The sequence below is a fragment of the Poecile atricapillus genome, chromosome 1, assembly GCF_030490865.1.
Source record: "Poecile atricapillus isolate bPoeAtr1 chromosome 1, bPoeAtr1.hap1, whole genome shotgun sequence".
Lineage (NCBI taxonomy): Eukaryota > Metazoa > Chordata > Aves > Passeriformes > Paridae > Poecile > Poecile atricapillus.
The window spans coordinates 105,122,423-105,141,774 of NC_081249.1; the positions used below are offsets into that span (position 1 = coordinate 105,122,423).

Below are 19,352 nucleotides of genomic sequence, written 5' to 3' on the forward strand. Positions count from 1 at the left end.
AAAATGAACTCTCACGCACACACAGACACACATATATATATAAATTAAAATAACTCAGCACCATGTTATTTCTCTATAGGAAAAGGGCCCTTACTAAGAGAGTGAGACTGTTACCTGTTAGTGCAGTCAAGAGCCCATGGGTCTGACAGCTGACATCAACAGAAATTCTCCTTTCAGGCTGAGCAGGTTAAGTAATGTTTCCTAGCACAGCTGTGTAATGTGTCTGTTGGAAATTAAAAGAGTCTGCTAGAGCTGGTTAAGGAAAAGCATAAAGTGAAGCATTTTCTTTCAGAAAATAGTTTTGTAAAGAATTAAAATCTGTACAATGTGAATGCCTTGTATTAGAGGAAACTAATTGTTTTTTTAAAGACGAAAAAGAAACCCAACACTGAAACAGTCTGTTCCTGGTTTATTTTAGATGCAAACTTAAATAAACACCCCCAAAACCAAAAATGGAAGTGTTGCAATATGAAAATAAAACTTCCCTTTTCTATAATGTCAATTTTAAATTTGGGGAAGGGACTTATTCTGATTTGACACATCGCCAGATTCTGGAACCAGACATAAAATGACACTCTCACTTGGGACATGACTTTCCATTTGCATTTGTAGATGCAAGGTACGTTTTTTAGCCCTGATTTGCTACACTAATCCTGTTGACTTCACTTGAAAAGAATGGCACGTTTCCCACTAACTTTATTAGTGGCAGGATTGGGCCTTGATGCAATACCTCATGTCACAGCAGCAAAACTTGTTGCCAATAGTCTGTCTCAAGGGAGGAGATTTCCAGTAACTGCTCCCTGAGAACTATTCTAAAAACGCAGCTTTTTTCTGTCCAGCCATCGGGATAATGATATACTCCATCCCTAAAGAGAGGGGCATTGACGGAGCTGCATTGATGGCACCAGAGGTCCCTGCTGGCTTGTTCACTAAACAGAACTGGCAACTGACTCTGAAGATAAAAGTTCTTGACGTTTTTCCAAGCTGGTGGAATGGAGCTGAGTGACACTTAGAAATAAATAGAGGAGGGAATAGTATGATCTTGAATGACAGCAGAGCTCTCATGAAAGATTTTCATGGGGGAAACGTGGGATGTACTGTTCCAGGATTGAGTCTAGGGGATTTGTTGACAGTTGGATAATGTACATGCTTGCTACTTGTATGAAATGTAGAAGAAAACAAGGGGAAAAGTTCCAAATGAATATTTTTTCCCCACTTAATCAGTTAAACCCAAATACAGTACATATCTCTTCCTTCCCAATAATTGACTCTACAAATTGCCAATCTCTTTGGAAATCTCTTAGAAGAACGTTCTCTCTCCCAACAAGGAAAAGTACTTCATGCAAAACATTTGTCACTTGTCTTTATCATAATTCATGATCTTATCCTTCATTCTCTTGCTTGTTTAAGCACACAGAAATAGTACTTTTAACCTGAGACTTCAAAGGTAAAAATATTGTGAAGAGGTCTCCATTCTTTTTCTTCTCATCTCTGATTTAAGCCTTTGAACATCAAAGTGGCTCAAAGTTTGGGGTAAGTTCTTAAGGATCCAGTTACTAGAAAAATCAATTGATTTTCCACGTTCATATTCACGATAGACCAGAACAAATATTAATATTCAAGAATAGTTTAATTTAATAATTTACAACAATTAAAACAAGTTGCTTCTTAATCTTTCGCTCTGTACAATGAAACTCACTCATTCCATTGTATTGATATGAAAAATCCTTAACTTCTGTCAGTCAGAAGTTGCCAGAAAAAAAATCAGAACCTAGGATTTACAAAACATAAATTCCCCAAACAAAGAATGCTGCCATTTTAATTACAGTATGACACTGTCATGTAAAAGGTTAACACTTAAAAAATGAGTCTTGTACCCTCAATCTATTACCCCTAAGCAATTCTCATTTTCACATTAATTTTTGTAGGCTGCTATTCATTTATTTCTAAATGAAATACTTTTCAACCCTGTCAGTTTATCTCTGTACATATTCTCATTACAGCAGACACTAGAGCCAAAATATTTTAATCTTCAGTGTAATCCCTGTACTCCCATATTCTTAGCTACAACTTTAGGGGTCCTACAATTGCTCTTTTCCTTTCAAACTGTGGTACTCCTTTGTGCAGAAATTCTTGCTCTTGTAAGGACTTCCTATAAACAAGTAGCTTCTGCAGTCTGTTGTGAAATTACCTTTGTTGTCAGTGCTAGGAAGTTATAAATCCTCTCACCCCCCACCACTCACTCTTGAAGTTCTGTGTTCTCAGGCAAGGTTCTAATGACCCTGTTCTGGTAGATTTAGTTTCCGGTCATTTAAAAGCCAAGTCCTGAGAAAAGAACTCTTAATATTTTCTTTTTCATAGGAAAGACCAAAATAAAATTAAACAGCTTAGACATTAAACACTTATTAAGCATTTCATGGCAGCTGACAGACAAAGCTGAAGCCAGAACCCCTCAGAAAACAACGCAAATTGTGAGAATACTCAGGCAGAACAGCCCAGACTGCCTCTGTCAGTCCTAGTGCTCCAGTCAGCCTGGCAGAAGGGTGATGACACGTGAGTACAGGAGCTCAGGACCTCTGGACAATGAACCAACATGACTTCACAGAAGCCATTTATTGTTCACATTATGCACTTATTTATAGATTCAAAAACTACTGTTCACTTAAACACACATCTTTTCATTGGTGCCCCTGTCCTGTCCACACGCTCTGCACGCACCCCTCGGGGCACAGGACTGGTTACAGTCCAGGTGTTCAACTGCCCTCTGTTATCTGGCTCTTGTGGTCTTGTTCTCTTCTTTTCAGCCTCTTCTTTCTTATTTTTAGAGCTGCTTATGTATTAGCAACCTTGAGGAATTCCAGAGGGTCTGATAATAAATTTTAAATACAGTTTGGCTGGAGCATATCATGGCCCAAGCTGTTCAGATACATTGCTACACATGAGAAGTCTTCCTTCAGAAGAAAACCAGACTTTGCAAAGAAATGGTGCCTATACCTAGTTTTATTTCAATATATAGGGTATGGCCATAGTGCACAGGCACTGGATTCAGGAACTGAAAAGTGCTTCTGGATCTGCCAGCTGGGATACACTAAAGCCTTCTGAAATAGATACAAGCAGAAATCCACCACCCAGTGCCCATGCAATAGCTGTAAGATCACGAGTAGACAATATGTGGGTTTACCCCTTTGTTGTTGTTGTTGTTGTTGTCTGAAGTCAGTGATAAAACTTCCATTACCTTAAGCTGGTAGAATCAGCCCCCTGACAAATATCTCTTATAATAAGTCAAAGTTCATGAAAAAATTGGTAGAACAAGAGTAGTAATAGCTTAAATAGATTTTGTGGTGTATTAGTAGCTACTGTGAGAGAACAGCAGGTATGAAACATGCATTAGTCTGTACAATACTTTCTCAGGAAACAGCACCTGCTACACAAGATGAAATTTGATAATCGGCCTCCTCGGCGGATCAACAAGCTGGGCATTAAAATAATCTAGCCTAGGGAGCATAAAAGCATGAGTGAGCAATAAGCAAAGCACATTTAGTTCAAATAATAATAAGAAGCCTTAATCTTTTGACTGCAACACTGAAAGAAGAGCTTGCAATCATAAAATATGTAGGGTTTTTAGCCAATGAACCAACTTTGAATTTTAAAGCTGGGTTAGGAGTTCAAGTGGGTGTGAGTTGATGGCAAGAGCCAGCCATGAACAGCTCAGGGTTTTTCTCTGATTTTGACTGAAGAAAATTGATGCTTGTAGAGGCTTTTATGCTTACCAGCCTGTCAATATGGTAATAGCATCATCTGAAATTGCTGGTTTGGTTAACAATATCTGTGTCTTGTCGGCATAGAAATGAAATCCAGGACCGTGCCAATGACCAACACTGCAGACAGGCAGCTTCAGATTGCTGAGTAAGATCAGGGTGAGAGTGGAACCCTACAGAGCACAAAAAATAAATGCTCTGGGAGAAGGACACAAATTACCCTTGAAAATATAATGCAGGTAAATGTTGGATAAAGATGATTTAAGCCAATTTAGAACTGTGCCAAACAGGAAGATAAAGCTCCTCAGGCATTCAAGAAGAACATTAAGATATATACAAAATGATAGATACAAAATGAGAGTATCTGGTCTATGAGAGCTTGTCTTTATGAGAAGGTTACATCCCTTTGCTGTCCTGCTGAAAATTTTAAGTAGTGGAAACCCCACCCAAAATATAGAATCTTGTTTCCATACTCACTGAAGTCAAAAGCAAATCCTCTATGCCTTTTGGAGATGCTGGTTTCTGGGGATATAAAATAACACAGAAATTCTTGGAGGGATTTTATACTTCATGTTGTGTATCAACTTACAACAAACAGAATTATTGCATGGTGTGGCACTTCTTGCAGTCTTCTGGATCTGAGCAAATGAATAATGCTTATTGCTACTCTTTTTTCATTTAAGCCCAGAAGGAACAATAAAAAGACAATTAAACCTAATAATGGGCTGACAGGTTCTGAAAATCATTATTTTTTATCAATTTTCAAGAATTTAGGGAAAAATTAGTAGGTTATTTTTTATTTTCTGGTTTATAGATTTTCTTTCTACCAGAAGCATTCTAGCAGGATCAGAAAATGTCAATGAAAATGTTCAGTGATATTTCAACTCTCAGAGAAGAGATAGGAGAAAAAAAGAATGAAAACTCAGAAGAGAACAGCTGTGCAGTTGAAGCAGAAGTATCCTTGATGGGAGCATCTGGGCCATAAAATTTGTCCCACCCCACACAAAAAAAAAAACCAAAACAGTGGGGTTTTTGGGTATGAAGGTGGGAACTGGAAAAAATTGATGAGTCATAGAAAACAAAATTACATGTCTTCATGTCATGATTTATACTGTTTTGCTCATAAATCCAAGTGTGGCTTATTACTAGAATTGCAGTACATCTCTGATACTGGGAAAAAGGATTTCAGCAGAGAATAGTGAGAATCATAACATGGTATTTGTTTGTATATTTTCTTTTTCTTTATAGAAAGGACATGAACAAATTCTATTTACAATTGAAGTAATAACTCTGGAAAGCACATGAAACTATTTTTTTCAAAGATCCAATAATTTATCTGATTTGTTGTGTCATTTATTAGCTTTCTTTAGGCATCCATATGAGTGACATTAATCAGACAGAGTGAATGGAAAACTACAAATAACTGGTACATAAAGTGGCTTTGAAGAGGTGAAAAAATGTTTATGGGTGTAATTATTTTTTGTTGTCTCAACCTGACTAATTTAACTGCTTAATAATTATTTTTTAAATAATTGTGACTAGTGATCACCTTTTCAAGAGTTTAAATCTGCTCTAGGCAAGCTACACAGACAATTTTTTTTTTTTTCCCAACACATTTTTTCGAGCAACTGTTTATGTATGTTTCTGCTGGTAGACAATGGGCCAGGCCATTGAAATATTTAAGAGTTATTAAGGATGTAGAACCTATCATATTTTAGGAGCTGCCTGTAAGGAGCCATGTGAGTCATTACCCTTCTATTAAAAAAGTTAGCAACAGTATGATGTACCAAGAGTTTCAGTGTGGTTTACATTAAAGAAGAGATTTTAGGGGATGGAATAATTTTGAGAGGAGTTTCTCAGAAAAACATGGATCCATTTTCATTCTGTATAAAATGACAATATCCTGCTTAAATAAAATAACAAAACAAGGAGTGGGCGCAGCAGGTTAGACAAAATTCAGCAGGTTAAACTTAAAATGTTATTTCCAAACCAAATAAACATGAAACAAAACTTTCAAATTATCAACAAAATGCAATTATTTTCTCTACTCAGGCTTTTATTTTCAAGTAGTTGTTTTGGCCACTGTAATGCAGCAAAATGGATGTTGTTCAAACTAAGAATGTAACCCAGATATTCACTGTGCTAAGTCATCAAAACCCAGAATGAATTTTCTTCACAGAAAATACTTCCACCTTTTTTTTTTTTTTTAAATCATATATCAAACAAGAAAAAAGATATGCAATTATTCCAAAATTAGAATTACATATATAGAAACAGGGCATAGTGTCTGCTGTTTATATATGGCAGTATCCTCACGTTCCCACTCCTTTTAAAGCAAGGGCAGTCTTGGCTAGGCAGCTCTCTAAAATATATGCAAAAAGTGGCAAGGGAAATTTCCCAGCTCTGTGAGGGGATGTAACTTATGTGAACAGAGCTGTTGCTTTGTGGTTTACAGTGACTTGAGTCACTCCTATGCCTCTGACAGATTTATGTCAGATGTAAACTGCTGGTGTGATGATCAACAGTATCGAAGCTGGATTTGTTATATACCTAACATTTCGTGGAGCTAATGTCTCCTAATAAAACCTAGATATTTGTATGCTAATAAAAATATGCAAAGATATATAGTTGGATCAGTTATAAAAGCACAGCTAATATGATTCTGATAAATTCTTCATGTAAAATAGAATCAAGCAGAAATTTATCTGACTTCACATGGCCCAGTGATTGGAGTTCTTTAAGTTTTTTGATGCACAATTTAAATGGATTTTCTCATTAGGCATCTGTATGTAAACAGAAACACTAATTAATCACTTGTGACTACATTTGTGATGTTAGGTAGGTAAGCAACAATTTTTTTTGAGAATATTTCATCCTCAGAACTAGAACCATGTTTTCAAAACAGTCTCCTTTTAGGTACTTAGACAAAGAAGCCAGATTTTCTTCAGAATTTCTTAGTTGTAGATAAGCTAATATGTGGGGAGAGAAATAGATTTAATAAAAATACATGAGATGCACAGTTTAGCTTAACACAGCAGTTGCCTGTACTTGATTCAGAGCACATAGTATCATTTGTACTAAAGAATATTACTGCAATTTTAATACGTAATTAAAGTGTTCATATATTTTAAAATGTTTGTCCAGCACCTGTGTTATTTTGAAGGACAAACACAGGACACTTAAGCTTTGCTTGTTTAGGTGCTTCCTAATGGTCCTCTCCAGAACTTTATCCATTTGCAGTGTGGTACTGGCTGCCAGATCGTGTGTGTATAATTTGTACGTACTGTTCATTTCATTTTAGAACATACTGTTTCAACAACACGGCTTGTGTCATCAGAACCACGACAAAGGGTTACCCAGAGCTCATATTAGCCAGCCAGAAAAATGGGGCTGTGAAACAAAATTGTTACTGAGAGTAACTTCTGAAAGCAGCGTGTGAGATAGGGCATGATGCTTCAGTCCTCTTTCAATCTGTTACTGCTGACATGGGGAGCTCCTTTGTCAGAGAAAAGAGGCAAACACAAATTTGGAAAGGAAAATGAACATTCTGAACAGTCTCAACTTCATGCCTATAACCTTCTCAAACGTTATCTTTGCATGGCCATCGACCCACAAGTAGGAGCAGTGCTTGTGTAGTGTAATACCTGCTCTGCTGGTACTTTCTCATGCCAGTTTATGAACGGGGACTCCAGCATGGTTATTTTCTCGACGTGCTTTCACACTACCAGGAACGTGACTCATCAGAACAATGTTCTCAGAAATAAATTCTTCATGTTTGTGCAAGTGGGATGAAATTGCAGAAAATTCACAAGTACAGGATGCTCTCTTCTCGATAAAAACCCCAGTATTTTATTGTGGTAAAATAACTAATGTAAGGCAGTCATATCAATTTAGCACCAGCCCCTTTGACTCTTCTATAAGAGGTGTTACAGGGGCTGAAAATAGTGTTTATTTCCTGGCACTAAATGTAAAACCTGAAGTGTTAGTTCTCGTTTAGGGTCAAAAAACTGCACAGCCCAACCCCAAAAACACCCATGGCGAAGTAAGCCTCACCCTAGCTTGTGCCTCAGAACTGATGCGGCGTGCTGGAGGCATGGCCAAAACTCACCAGATGCTGCAAGCATATGATTCCTCCATGAGAGTTTATATGGTACAGCTGTCTTTAAATGTTTCTGTAATTGAAAAGACTCTAGCATCTGGTCCTTTGCTTATTACTCTTAGAACAAATAGTCATGATCTGATGTCTACTTTTAAATAATGCAGGGAAAAAATTAATTTGAGCTGCTAAGGGTACATTCCTCTCAGATGACCTGCTTGGAAGTACTTGTAAAAATGGAAGTAGACTCTATAATTAAAAAAAACCCAACCTTTATAGTTTTAAATGTATGCAGATGAAAAAGCAGTGGTGTGTAGTTTTCATAACTTTCAGCCAGAGTATATTACTCTTCCTTTCACATGTTACATTGTTTAATTCAACTCCACCACCAACAGTTGAAGACTTGCTGCTGTCACCAGGAAAACAGGAGATGCCCTAAGGTACCCCCTGCAGGAACCCTTCCCTGGACCAGCTCTTCCTCCACAGCACTTGTAGGGTTCCCACTGATTTCAGGTACTCCCAGATAGTACTCCTGAAGAACAGCAGACTTTTGTACCTTACTACTTCAGATTTATGGATGAACACTGTTACATGATGATCATTAATTTAATGATTTAACTCCTTTGAAGTTCTTTATTGAATAAACAAGATTCATAATAATTCCTTTTTACTTTTTCTTTTCTATTTTTTTTGGTGGGTGTATGTGTCCCTAAATTCTGAAATAACTAGGTGATTTAATCCTCTGTGAAGGCACCTTTGAAATGGTGGCTAATCTGACATATTACGTGAATTGAACTAGGCTGAGTCAAGGACAGAATTTCATTATTTGTCTATATAAGGTTGACAAACTATTTTAGAGGAAGATTTAGCCTGGAAATGCATTTCTGTAAAGCTAGCTAGCTTCTAGACCACATCCTAAGCCTCTCATATCATGATTGGATGCTGTAAAGCAAGGCCTTAATTATTGTGATTGAAAAAGGTGGTTTCAGAGTGGTTAGCTTTTTGAGAGGCTGAGATAGCCTTAAAGAAAAAATCAAAATAAAAGCAACTGTAGCTATCCCAAGCTCTTTAAAGCACCTTATGTGATTTAAAAATAAGCTAGCATTAGCTTAAAAATGTTTGGGAATAATAAAATAGCATTTACATTTGCTTTTTTTATTATTATTTAATAATAATATATCTTTTTACCATATGGCACAGATCAATGTGGTTTGCTTCTGATTGTTACTGAAATGCAGCTTTGCTCATCATTTTTAAATGCAGCATCATCAAAATTATCAAAGAAAAGTTGTAGGTACATCAACTATATATTTAACTATTGTTTAATGGTCACTCAGATTGATTTTGGTCTTCATGACTGTCAGAATCATAGTTATATTTTAGTTTTGATAGAAGTTTTCCTCATTCAAAAATATACCTCTGTCTTATTAAGGAGGGTGTGTTATTATATATTTTTATAAACATAAAAAAGAAGTGGTTTTGGTGATATTACCAAAGTACGACACCAATAGCTCTGCACCAAGTACCTGCAATTGTGGGACTGAGTTCTAATGTAACCTCTATAAATATGATTTTCCCTTCCAAGACTGATGTAAAGGTAGTTTATGCTTCCCTGTCACAACTGGCCTTCCATTTAACAGCATCTTATAGTGATGAATTCCATTGGAAAAGAAAATTCGAACAAAGTGTCCTGTTTCGTGATGTCTATAAGAAAGTGAAGGTGTAGGCACCACCCACAGATATAGATAGGCAGAACAGTGGATGCTCACCTTTTATGTCTGGGGAGAAAGTGTGTGTTTGGGTTTGATTGAAGAATGCTCAGGAAAGACCAACAAATACACATCAGTACTCTCATACTTCTTGAGAGGTGGATTTCACTGTGATGGAATTTTCCTTTTACTTGTACAGGTATTTATTTGGTATAATGTTTGAATTCTTATAGTGAAGTAATCATGGACTAGTGGCACAACCCATTGTGATACAACTATTAAGTGGTGGAAATAACCTACTAAATCTTTATGTTTTATTAAATACAGTCTCACTTGATTGTATCTTCCTGAAACTTGTGTCCTCAAGCAACAATATGTTACCTGACAACAATCATTTTAACAAATACTCCATACACACGGTTTTTTCTGTTGCTTGTCCAAGATTCCTCATTTTGTAGGTCTCATCTACGTAATACGTTCCCTAAGGTTAAGAATGAAAGACGTCTCTACTACAGACACTCTTGATTGAAATAGCAGATAAATTGCTGCAGTAATGAGAAAATTTCCTGTTCCCTAGATAACTCAGCTGCATAGCATTGGAAAAAAAAAAAATTAGGATGAAGATTTTTGTGAAAAAAAAAATTAAGGATAATTTCTTTACGATCAAATTTTGCTAATGAGCTTATAATGGAAATGAAGAGCAAACCCATTCTTTTAATGGAACTACGATCAGGCTGTATTATGAGACTTATGCTCTCAAAAAAAGAGACTTGTATAAACACTCTGACACGCAATGGTTTCAGAAAATGCTGCTGCATGTCTGGAAGAAACTGGTTAAAAACACATGATGAAGTTAACCTAAATCTTTCATTGGCTTAAAAAAATAGGTCAAGTAATACATTACTAGCTCCACTCTAAGCCTGTACACAATCCGTACATTCCGAAGTGAAAGAGGTTTTGCTTAACATTCCTACATCTACTTTCATTCATGGTATCTCTCGGTTAAAATATTAGCTTTTCATAAATGTGACTCCCTTTTGCTTTCTTTAAAGTGGAAATTCCTGTGCTCTTTAACCATATTAGTCTGTTGCTAAAAAAGACGCTTGAATAGATAATTTATTTTACCTGAGTTTTAAAACTAGAACATGTGTTAATGCCGTAATTACCATGCAGTTTAAATGTGACTTGCAAACAAATTCGTTTCCCTTTCGTCAGTCTTTGACTTGCAGAAGTTAGGTATCATGAAGTATTCTGTAAAGCGTTTGGCAGACAGTGTGCGACACGTCGAGACGTTTGTTAAACACCGGCACACAGGAGCTGTGATGAAGGTCGCATGCACTTTGTGGCTTCGTTTATACAGCCAAGTTCAGCCTGTGTCTCTGCCTACTCTCTTCTTTGGCGGCAGCAAAGTCTAAAGAACAACTTGACATTTAGTGTAATTTCTGACAGCTGAGGTTTGGGGATGTCGCCTACCAAAATGGAGGGCTGACTCTTCTTGGGAAGCACTGCCCAACTCCGAGATGGGTTTTTTTTTGTTGCTTTTTTTGTGGTTTTTGTTTGTTTTGGGTTTTTTTTTTCCTCCCAAACTGTATTTATTTGCCACGTGAGCAGACAGCATGCCTTTGATGAGCCGGTCTGTCCCCGACCCTGGCAGCGCTTCCCCGCTCCTGCCCTCCTTCCCCCGCGGCACAGGGACCGCCGGGAGCCTGCCAGAGGCGGCAGGGATGCTCCCCGCTGCCGGTGGCCTGGGAAGGTGGGCCGGGGGATGAGGAGCCGTGCCGGGAGCCTGGCAGAGGCGGCAGGGATGCTCCCCGCTGCCGGTGGCCTAGGAAGCTGGGCCGGGGGATGAGGAGCCGTGCCGGGAGCCGGCGGTGGGGCGGGCGGGGGCAGCGCCACCTGGGAGCAGCCGCAGGTGCCGGGGCCGCTGCCCTCCCCTGCCGCCGAGCGCTGCCGGGAGCATCCCGGCTTTCCCTTCAAAACAGCGGTAATAACAATAACAATAATAATAATAGTGGTAGTATTGAAGTTTCCAGCGCGTGTTTTTTCGGAGGAAAGGCTGAAAACATTAGCCCTAAAGCGACAAGTACCGGTAACACTAGAAGCGCCCTCCCCCACTATTATTCCAAAGCAGCCGAAGGGGGAAAGGAAGAAGAGACAAAAAAACCCAAACAACAAAAAAGTGTTATTTTTAAGCCACTGCCGTTTTCATTAGATGCGGGTCCTCCGGTGCTGTCGCTCGTAAGTTTGTTTCCCGGGGGCTCTGCGACTTGAGCCAGATTAATGCGAGAGGGCAGGAGGTGATGGGATTCGCGTACGTGCGGCAGAGCCGCCCTGCCTTGCCCTGGCCTGGCCTGGCCTGGCCGCGCCGGGCGGGGCGGGGCGGGGGCGCATCCCCGAATGCCCGCATCCCGCCCTGCCTCCTGCCGCCCTCCCCGCGCCGGGGGTTACCAAAGGGTTAAGAAACTTGGCTGGAGAGATGAATGGCGCGGCGCGGGGAGGGGCCGGGCTGCGCCGCGGCGGGCGAGGTGGAAGGCGGAGAGGGAGGATCGCGGCTGCGGGTTAGGCTTTGAAAGTCAGCCTCGCAGGCATTGCAGCAGAGCCCCGAGCCGCGGAGAGCAGCGCAGCGGAGCTCGGCTCGCCCTGTATGTGCGCGGGGATGCGCGGGGCGGGGGGGGACGCGCGGACTCGGGGGTGGCGGGAGGCGGCGCGTCCTGCCCTGTCCAGCCGCGTCCTGTCCTCCAGCCGCGGGGACCCCTCCGCCCGCCCGGGCTCCGGCGGCCGCCGCTGCCCCGGAGCTCGGCGCCGGCACCGGCCGCGGCACCGGGGCTGCGTGCGCGGCGGCCGCGGCCGGAGCGGCTCCGGGGCTTCGGGCAGCCGGCCCGGGAGGAGCCGCGGCGGCTGCGGGGTGAGTGCGGCGCTGTTCCGCCGGGGAAATGGCCGAGCGGGGCGGGCCGGGGCCGCGCTGCCGGGCGGCGGCACCGGGGAACAATGCCGGGGTGAGCCCGGCGCGGCGGCGGCGCCCGCCCCGCGGCACCTCCGGCGCGGACGGAAAGTTTGCCCGGCCGCGGTGGGTTTGGGGGAGCCGCCGGAACGGAAAAGTTACTAGTCCGTCCCCCCCGGGAGCCGCGAGTGTTTCGCCGGGCGCCGATCGCACGGCCGGGCCCCCCCCTTTGGCAGGGACCCCGCGCTGCCCCTCCCGGAGCGGGCGATCCCCGGGGCCGCTGGCTCGGTGCGCAGCGGCTGCGGCGGCGCGGACACACGGCCTCGCTCCCGGGGCTGCGGGCAAGGCCACGCCGCCCCCGCCGCCTCCCCGGCCCTGGCGCTGCCCGCCCGCCGCCACCTGCGGGCCCGCAGCCAGCCCGGGGCTGCCGCCGCCGGCCCCGCTCGGCCGCGGCTCAGGCTCGGCTCCCTGCGCCCCCCAAAGATGCCTTCTCATCGCCTCGGGCTCCTTAGGGACGTCGCTGTTTCCCTTCTAGACTAAAGGTTACTTTTCCAGACGTGGTGTTTGTTTTTTTTTGGTGGCTTTTTTTTTTTTTTTTTTTAAATGTCCGCGAAGCCCTCTAAAGGTTAATTTTAGTATTTTTTTCTTCCCCCCACTTCTACCCTCCGCTTTTCCCTACGGAACACGTTGTTGGAGGCCTTTCTTCCTAAGTGTCAGTAGGTGATTAAGTTGGAGGGTATTGAAACCTAAGGAAACGTAATAAGGGCAAAACGGGGGGCAGCGTTGTAGCGAGCAGACAACCGTGTGTCTGTGCGGTACCTTTCTTCTTCTCGCTTGTGTATTCTGGTGATTTACTTGGCTTTTAATTTAAAGAAAGATTCAGCTAAAATGCTTGACACGTGTTGAAGGTGTTGGAAAAAAAACAGTGGGATTTCTGGCTTTGGGATTATGTTGTTGTTGTTGTTGAGAAGGCTGAAGTGGAAGTTGTCCTCTTTTGCCTCATCTCTCTGGAATCTGGAGACTATATTATTCCTTGTTTTATTTTGAGGGGACCTGCTGCAGTGTCAGACAGCTCACAGGCTGATTAGAATTTAACTGAGTCATGGCTCTATAAATGTTCAGAGATACCGTAAAGCTTTATTTAACAAAGAGTGCGAATCCAATCTGTGAAGACTTATGGGGAGGAAGCAGTCACTTGTGGAAAGGGGGTGGCGTATTCCTGAGCGAGTAGGAAACATTTTCTTTAATACACAAATGCGATTTACTGCTTCTAGGGCTGACTGAACACATGAGAGAGTGACACATTAAGATGCCAGATGACAAAAGCTCTCTGAGCTGAGGATATCTTGTGGTTGGGATCAGATTTAATGGCATCTGAGTAATTCTACTCTATGGGCATCAGTAGCTAACATCTTGGAAGGCAAAAGTTCTCATCGAGAACATCGTTCAGGCAGCTTTGTGTTTTTTGCTGTGTGAGGCAGCTCTCTTCCCAAACTTCTGGTCGAGAAGTTTGACTTGTTGTTCTGTCAGTGGTCTCCTGAGATAGGGTTGACAGAGACTCCAAAGCAAGAGAGCAGGTTAGTCACGGGTGAAATGCATGTGTAAGGGTGTTTGTGTTGTGTGAGTGCGATGGAAGAGGTGAGTGGTGACTGCAGCTTTTGGGCAGGGGTGAAATCTGACCTGCTGCTAGACTGGCCTGTGCTTCTGGGTTATCTAATGAGTGAGAGCTATCAATGGTTCCAGGTTTTTGTAGGCCATGCATGCACAGAATGCAACATGCAGTCAAATGCCAAACCATGCTGGATTGAGGTTTTTGGCTTTTTTTCCCTTTTAGTCTTTCAGCAGAAAATTGTGGATGAAAACATGCTCTTCTTTTCTGCTCCCCATACTTGTTTCTTCTTCTCAAGTGAAAGATGTGCTAACCAAAACTTATTATAGTCATAAAAAAACTGTGTTGATAAAGAAGTAAAAGTAAATAATCTTTTTATATTGTAAACTTAAAAGGTTGATCTAATCACTGGCTATATCACCTGCAGTGTTTGATAGTTGTGTTTGGGGTAAATTTGTTCTTTAAAAGGCATCAAGAAAAAAAATTTTAAGTGATTCAATAAAGGCTGTAGAACTCAGATATGAATTAACTTTATGGTGCTTGTATTTGCCTGTAGTTTTGCTTATTGCAGGATTTGCTTAGAAGATTTGACAAAGTCTTGTGTGCTTAAAGCTTATTTTGCCTCTTCAGAACTAACTTTATTTTTCAGGCTTTGAACACTAGCAAAAAGTTTATATAATGCTAGCTTTATCATCATTAGCAGTGAGAGCACTGTTAATTTTACCAGTGACAGTGACTATAATAAAAGATAAATCCTGCTCTGCATTGTGCCTAGCACATGCACAAACTTGCCCAAGGCAAAGCCATGGAGTTGCATTTCTCCCAGTCAGCTGTCCTGCTCCAGGGCTGTGCTTAACACCTCCTTGCAGAGCTATCAGAGAAGACATGAAGACCATAAGATTTTTGTGAATTAACATTTTTGCAGAGCTCTTCAGAGCTTGCCTGTATCTCAAACTCCAAAAGTCTTGTGGTTGTGTTTCTTTTTCCTGTATGTGGATGTGCAGGGAGTGGAAGGGATCCAGAAGAGAGCTTGGGGAGAGTGTGGGGTTCCCAGCTGGGTGCCTGGTTTGGGGGCACAAGCCCCTTTTCTGGGGGGGAGCTTTGGTGGCCACACTCCCATGCATGGGGTCTGCAGGCAGGGCAGAGCTCATCTCCCACGTGCTGAGCGATGGGTTGGGTGATGAGCAGGAGGCAGGGTCAATAGGATAGCTATCCTATGGATTAAAAAGGATAAAAACCCTTTTGGGACAAGAAGTGCAAGTTTTGAATTATAAGTCATTGCTGCTCAGGAGGGCAGGCAATGACAAACAAGAAAGGTACACAGGTAGGGCAGGAAGCCTGAACAAGAGGAGGAGGTGTGAAAGAATGTGCATAAATGTACAAAACAGATAGAAAGCATAAATTTGACAGTCTGTCTAAACAGTCTTGAACTAAAGGCAAGAAGGTTAATGGCAACAGCACTTGTGGTTTGCTCTTTCTTCCTGCCAACAGGCCAAGAGAACAGTAACTCTGAGCTGTGCTGACCTGCCTGCAGCAAAGAGGGGGGGAAAGTGTTTAACAGGATTGTGGCATTGCTTTTGGACATTTCAGTGTTAGGGATTCACTAGTTGCATTGGAAAACACTGAATTAGAAAACAGCATACAAAGGTTGGCAGCCAGTACTTTGGGGTGAACATCTGGGATCATGTGGAAACTCATGATACTCCTTGGGAAAAATGGGCAAAGGGACTGTTTGGGTAAAGATGAATGCCTGCTCTTTAGGTTTTCTGGATTATTTATTTCAAATACTTGGAAATGCTAGCAGACCTATTTAGCACTTGAAAGAATTAATTTGGTAATTTATTTGGCTGTCTGTTGCAGGTCACTTGGCTTGATGGTTGAAGAAGGAGAATAGAAACTAAAACTCATGTAAATAAATATTCATGCATAGAAAGGGGAAGAAGCAGTTGCTAGACATCTTAGCTTGGGTCAAACCCCTTCTGGCATAGTCTTCTCATAGTTAAATTGTTATTGGAGCTCATTGCTCTTGTTTAATTGCCTGTCTTGAGTGAAATTTTGTTTTCATACCACTTATTTCTAAATACCATTGCCTTCAGCAGAGGAAAAGTAATTTTGCTTGTAGACAAAATCGGATCCAAAGCAGAAGCTACAGATCTTCTGTTTTAGTCACTGGTTTCTGAGACAGTGAGTTTAATGTAGGGAAGAAACTCGGTGTTGGGAAAGACTTTTGAGGGGGATGATCTTCTTCCTCTCAAGAAAGGAAGTTGAGAGGGAGTCCTTGTGAAGAGATCAGGTGCTAGTTCCATCTTGGATGAAACTCCTATTTGAAAACAAATAAGGGAGTATTTAATTTGCCCCAAAAAATAGTCCATGAAGTTCTGTTTTGAAATGTATCCAAGCAGTAAGCCTTGCTCACAGATGAACAGTATTTTTGTTCTTACTGATCCTCGAGTTGGTATTGTTGTTCTGATTTTTTTTCCATAGCAAACTTTCTGCTTTCTGCTTCTTCTCTGTGCCCCAACCCATTGTGAAAAGAGAGAGGGAAAGTGAACTGGAAAGGCCTTTTCAGTGATGTCAAAAGCAGGGCTTGCCTCAGATGTGGAAAGAAATGATGGTTCTTGCCCCAGGAGTTGGCCTTGGTGGTGATCTGTTATCACTTACCCTGCATTTGGTAGTCCATAAAACAACACAAATCAACGTTCCAAAAGCAGAAAGGTGTGTAAAGAAAGTGGTTCAGATGCAAAGTGTTTGGGAATAAAATAATATTCTAGAAAAGTTATTTTTTTTTCTACTAGAAAAAATTTTCTCTCTAGAAAAGTTATTTTTTTTTTATTTAAAACATATTGAAGGAATATGGAATTTTTCCCAGAACTAACAAAATCTGTTGTCTTTTCACTGAACTCTCATAAATCTTTTGTAGTCATTTGGAACAATACAAAAAAGACTGTTGAATGCTGACCTAAAGGTAATCCCATCTATACATTGAACCTTGTTGGCAGTAGTGTATGGAGTGGGTTTTTATGCCTTGTTTTGTGTTTTTCCCTACTATATAGCAATCTCTCTTCTCTTAGAAATAGGAATTACTAAATTCACCCACTTGTCAGTTGTGAAAAACATCTGTTGTCTACATCTATAGTATAAAGCAGTAATACTGGAATTAACAATTTTTGTCAAATTCAGGTGGCTTGAAAAGATGAATATTTCTTTTTTTAATAACGCTGCTTTCTTCTAATGAAGAAGATGATGATCTGGTCTTTGGGGCCTCTTGTCCTGTTTTTCATTGTCCACAATAGATTTCACATCCAGCTTATTTACCCTTTCAATAAAATGGAGTTGAGAAGGCTTTGAACTATGTTTATTAGCATCTTTGTCACTGTACCTGTCATTTCTCTGTTAATTTTTACTGTGATGGTAGATCTTCCCTGCCCCCCCCCCCAAGCTGAATACAAATTTTGAGGATTGTGCCCCTTCTGTAGTGCAACTTGCCTTTTCATTTTGTGATGTATATGGAAGAAGGATTTAAAATAGCATCTGCATGTAGAATTCCATGGTATTTACTTATTTTTCAGCTTAATTGCCTCTATTGTTAGGCATCTTTTGTTGGGTCTTGGTGCTGGCAGTAGTCCAGCATGCTGCTGTTATTTCATGTACCTGAAAGCTTTGAATTGGTGGGTTTTTTTTTTGGATGATGATCCATTGATCAACACCTTTATTTTTTTTCCCAGTTAGCAGGCACATTGCTGTGGTCAGAGTTAAATATTTTCTCTAATCTGGCTTGGACCCAAGTGGTTTTGTGGAGGCAGAAATATAAATGCTCAGATGTTCCTCCAGCACGCACACTTCCCCCTCTATCCTATCCACCTGTGGGGTCCTCAGTGCTAGAGGAATTCTGTGTTTAAAATCTTCTCTATGCATTTTTTTGTGGGAACAGAGGCCAAAGGTGTTGAAATAAGGAAAGGAACTCTCCCAGCCGAAGGAGGGAGGGGAAAGTTTAGCTTAGTGGTGGTGAAGTCTATTCTTTTTCATTATTTTGTACGTTTTATTGTATTTAAGTATTTTTTATTGTATTTAAAGTTTATGCATAATGAGCTTGCTGCTTGGCTGGTAATTCAAAGACCTCTAATAGTGAGGCTTGTCATAACAACAAGGCTGAAATAGTAGAAATAAGAATGATCTGGGCTAGCTGTAAGTTTGCAACCTTTAGCAAAATTTCACTGAAGAATAATAGACAAGTGCTGAGAAGAACTTTTAAGGTTACGATTGTAATGGATAACATTAAGTAACTAAAATAAAATAGTGTTATATACTGTTCTTAAATCTCTCAAAAGCAAATATTACAATTTCTACTGGTTTATTTTTTTCTGACTAATTTTGTTGCATTTAGGATTGCACTCACCTTTGTACTGTACTCTTATATTTTCCTTATGTATATGTAAATTAATAGGGGCTCTTTAAAAACTGATTTTGATGTTCATGGGTGTAAGTTGGAAGTGTTAAGCAGTAACCACTACATAGGAAGGAGGTCTTTCATGTCACAGCTGTTTTTTGAATGAAAGGAATGGAAAGAGGACTCTGGCTTAGAGTTGAATGTGGATTTTGTTCTTGCAGAATAATGTCCCTTAGTATAAGTCTAGACAACATGAGTTGTTTCTACTAGTTTTACTCGTGACTCTGTCTGGAAGATTTTGACTTCTGAAGTTTGGAACTACGTTTTTCTTCTGATAGAAAAATGTTATTTGCAGTTTGTACTAACCAAAAGCAAGCATTGCTTTCTATTACACCAACAGTTAAGAAAGTAGATCAAGGCATATTAGGTAGGAAAGAATGATTTGCAGAATTTCATAGGGGGATTTCTGTTGTTCTTTTCAGATCAAGCATGAAATTTTGGAAGAAGAAAGTTAATGCATCCTTGGACTCCTGAAGGAAGAGTTTTCCTAATGGAACCACATTCAAGGTAAATAATTTGTTTGGGTTGTTCGCCTTGTCTCTTTGGTTTGGGGTTTGTTCTTTGTCTTACCAAAGCTGTCAGACAACTGTGTGCCATGTATAAGCCTTTTAGGATTATAATGTGTTTTGAAGTGATAAATGTTCAAGTTAATCCCTCCCTTTTACTGTAAGAGTTTTGTTTTTTTTTAATATGTGTGCCGTTTAAAGAAAAATAAGTATTTTTGTAACATCTGAATTTTTTGTGTGTAATTTGCTGTGAAGTTCTTAGCCCACTTGTTTGGGAGGTAGCTAA

At 40.8% G+C, this 19,352-nt stretch overlaps 1 protein-coding gene across 7 annotated transcripts in view; it reads left to right on the forward strand.

Moving 5' to 3' along the window:
* The window catches only part of NRIP1 (nuclear receptor interacting protein 1), a 96,238-nt gene that overhangs the window by 9,457 nt on the left and 67,429 nt on the right, over positions 1–19,352 (forward strand). For 2 of the 7 annotated variants that reach the window (XM_058829452.1, XM_058829453.1), the window contains exons 1-2: positions 11,803–12,205; positions 18,983–19,067. The gene's annotated coding sequence lies outside the window, so the exon portion shown is untranslated. Of the gene's footprint in view, positions 1–11,802; positions 12,206–12,317; positions 12,469–12,922; positions 13,047–18,982; positions 19,068–19,352 lie in introns of those variants that run through there. The other 5 variants (XM_058829456.1, XM_058829459.1, XM_058829458.1 and 2 more) reach the window with 3 other exon arrangements.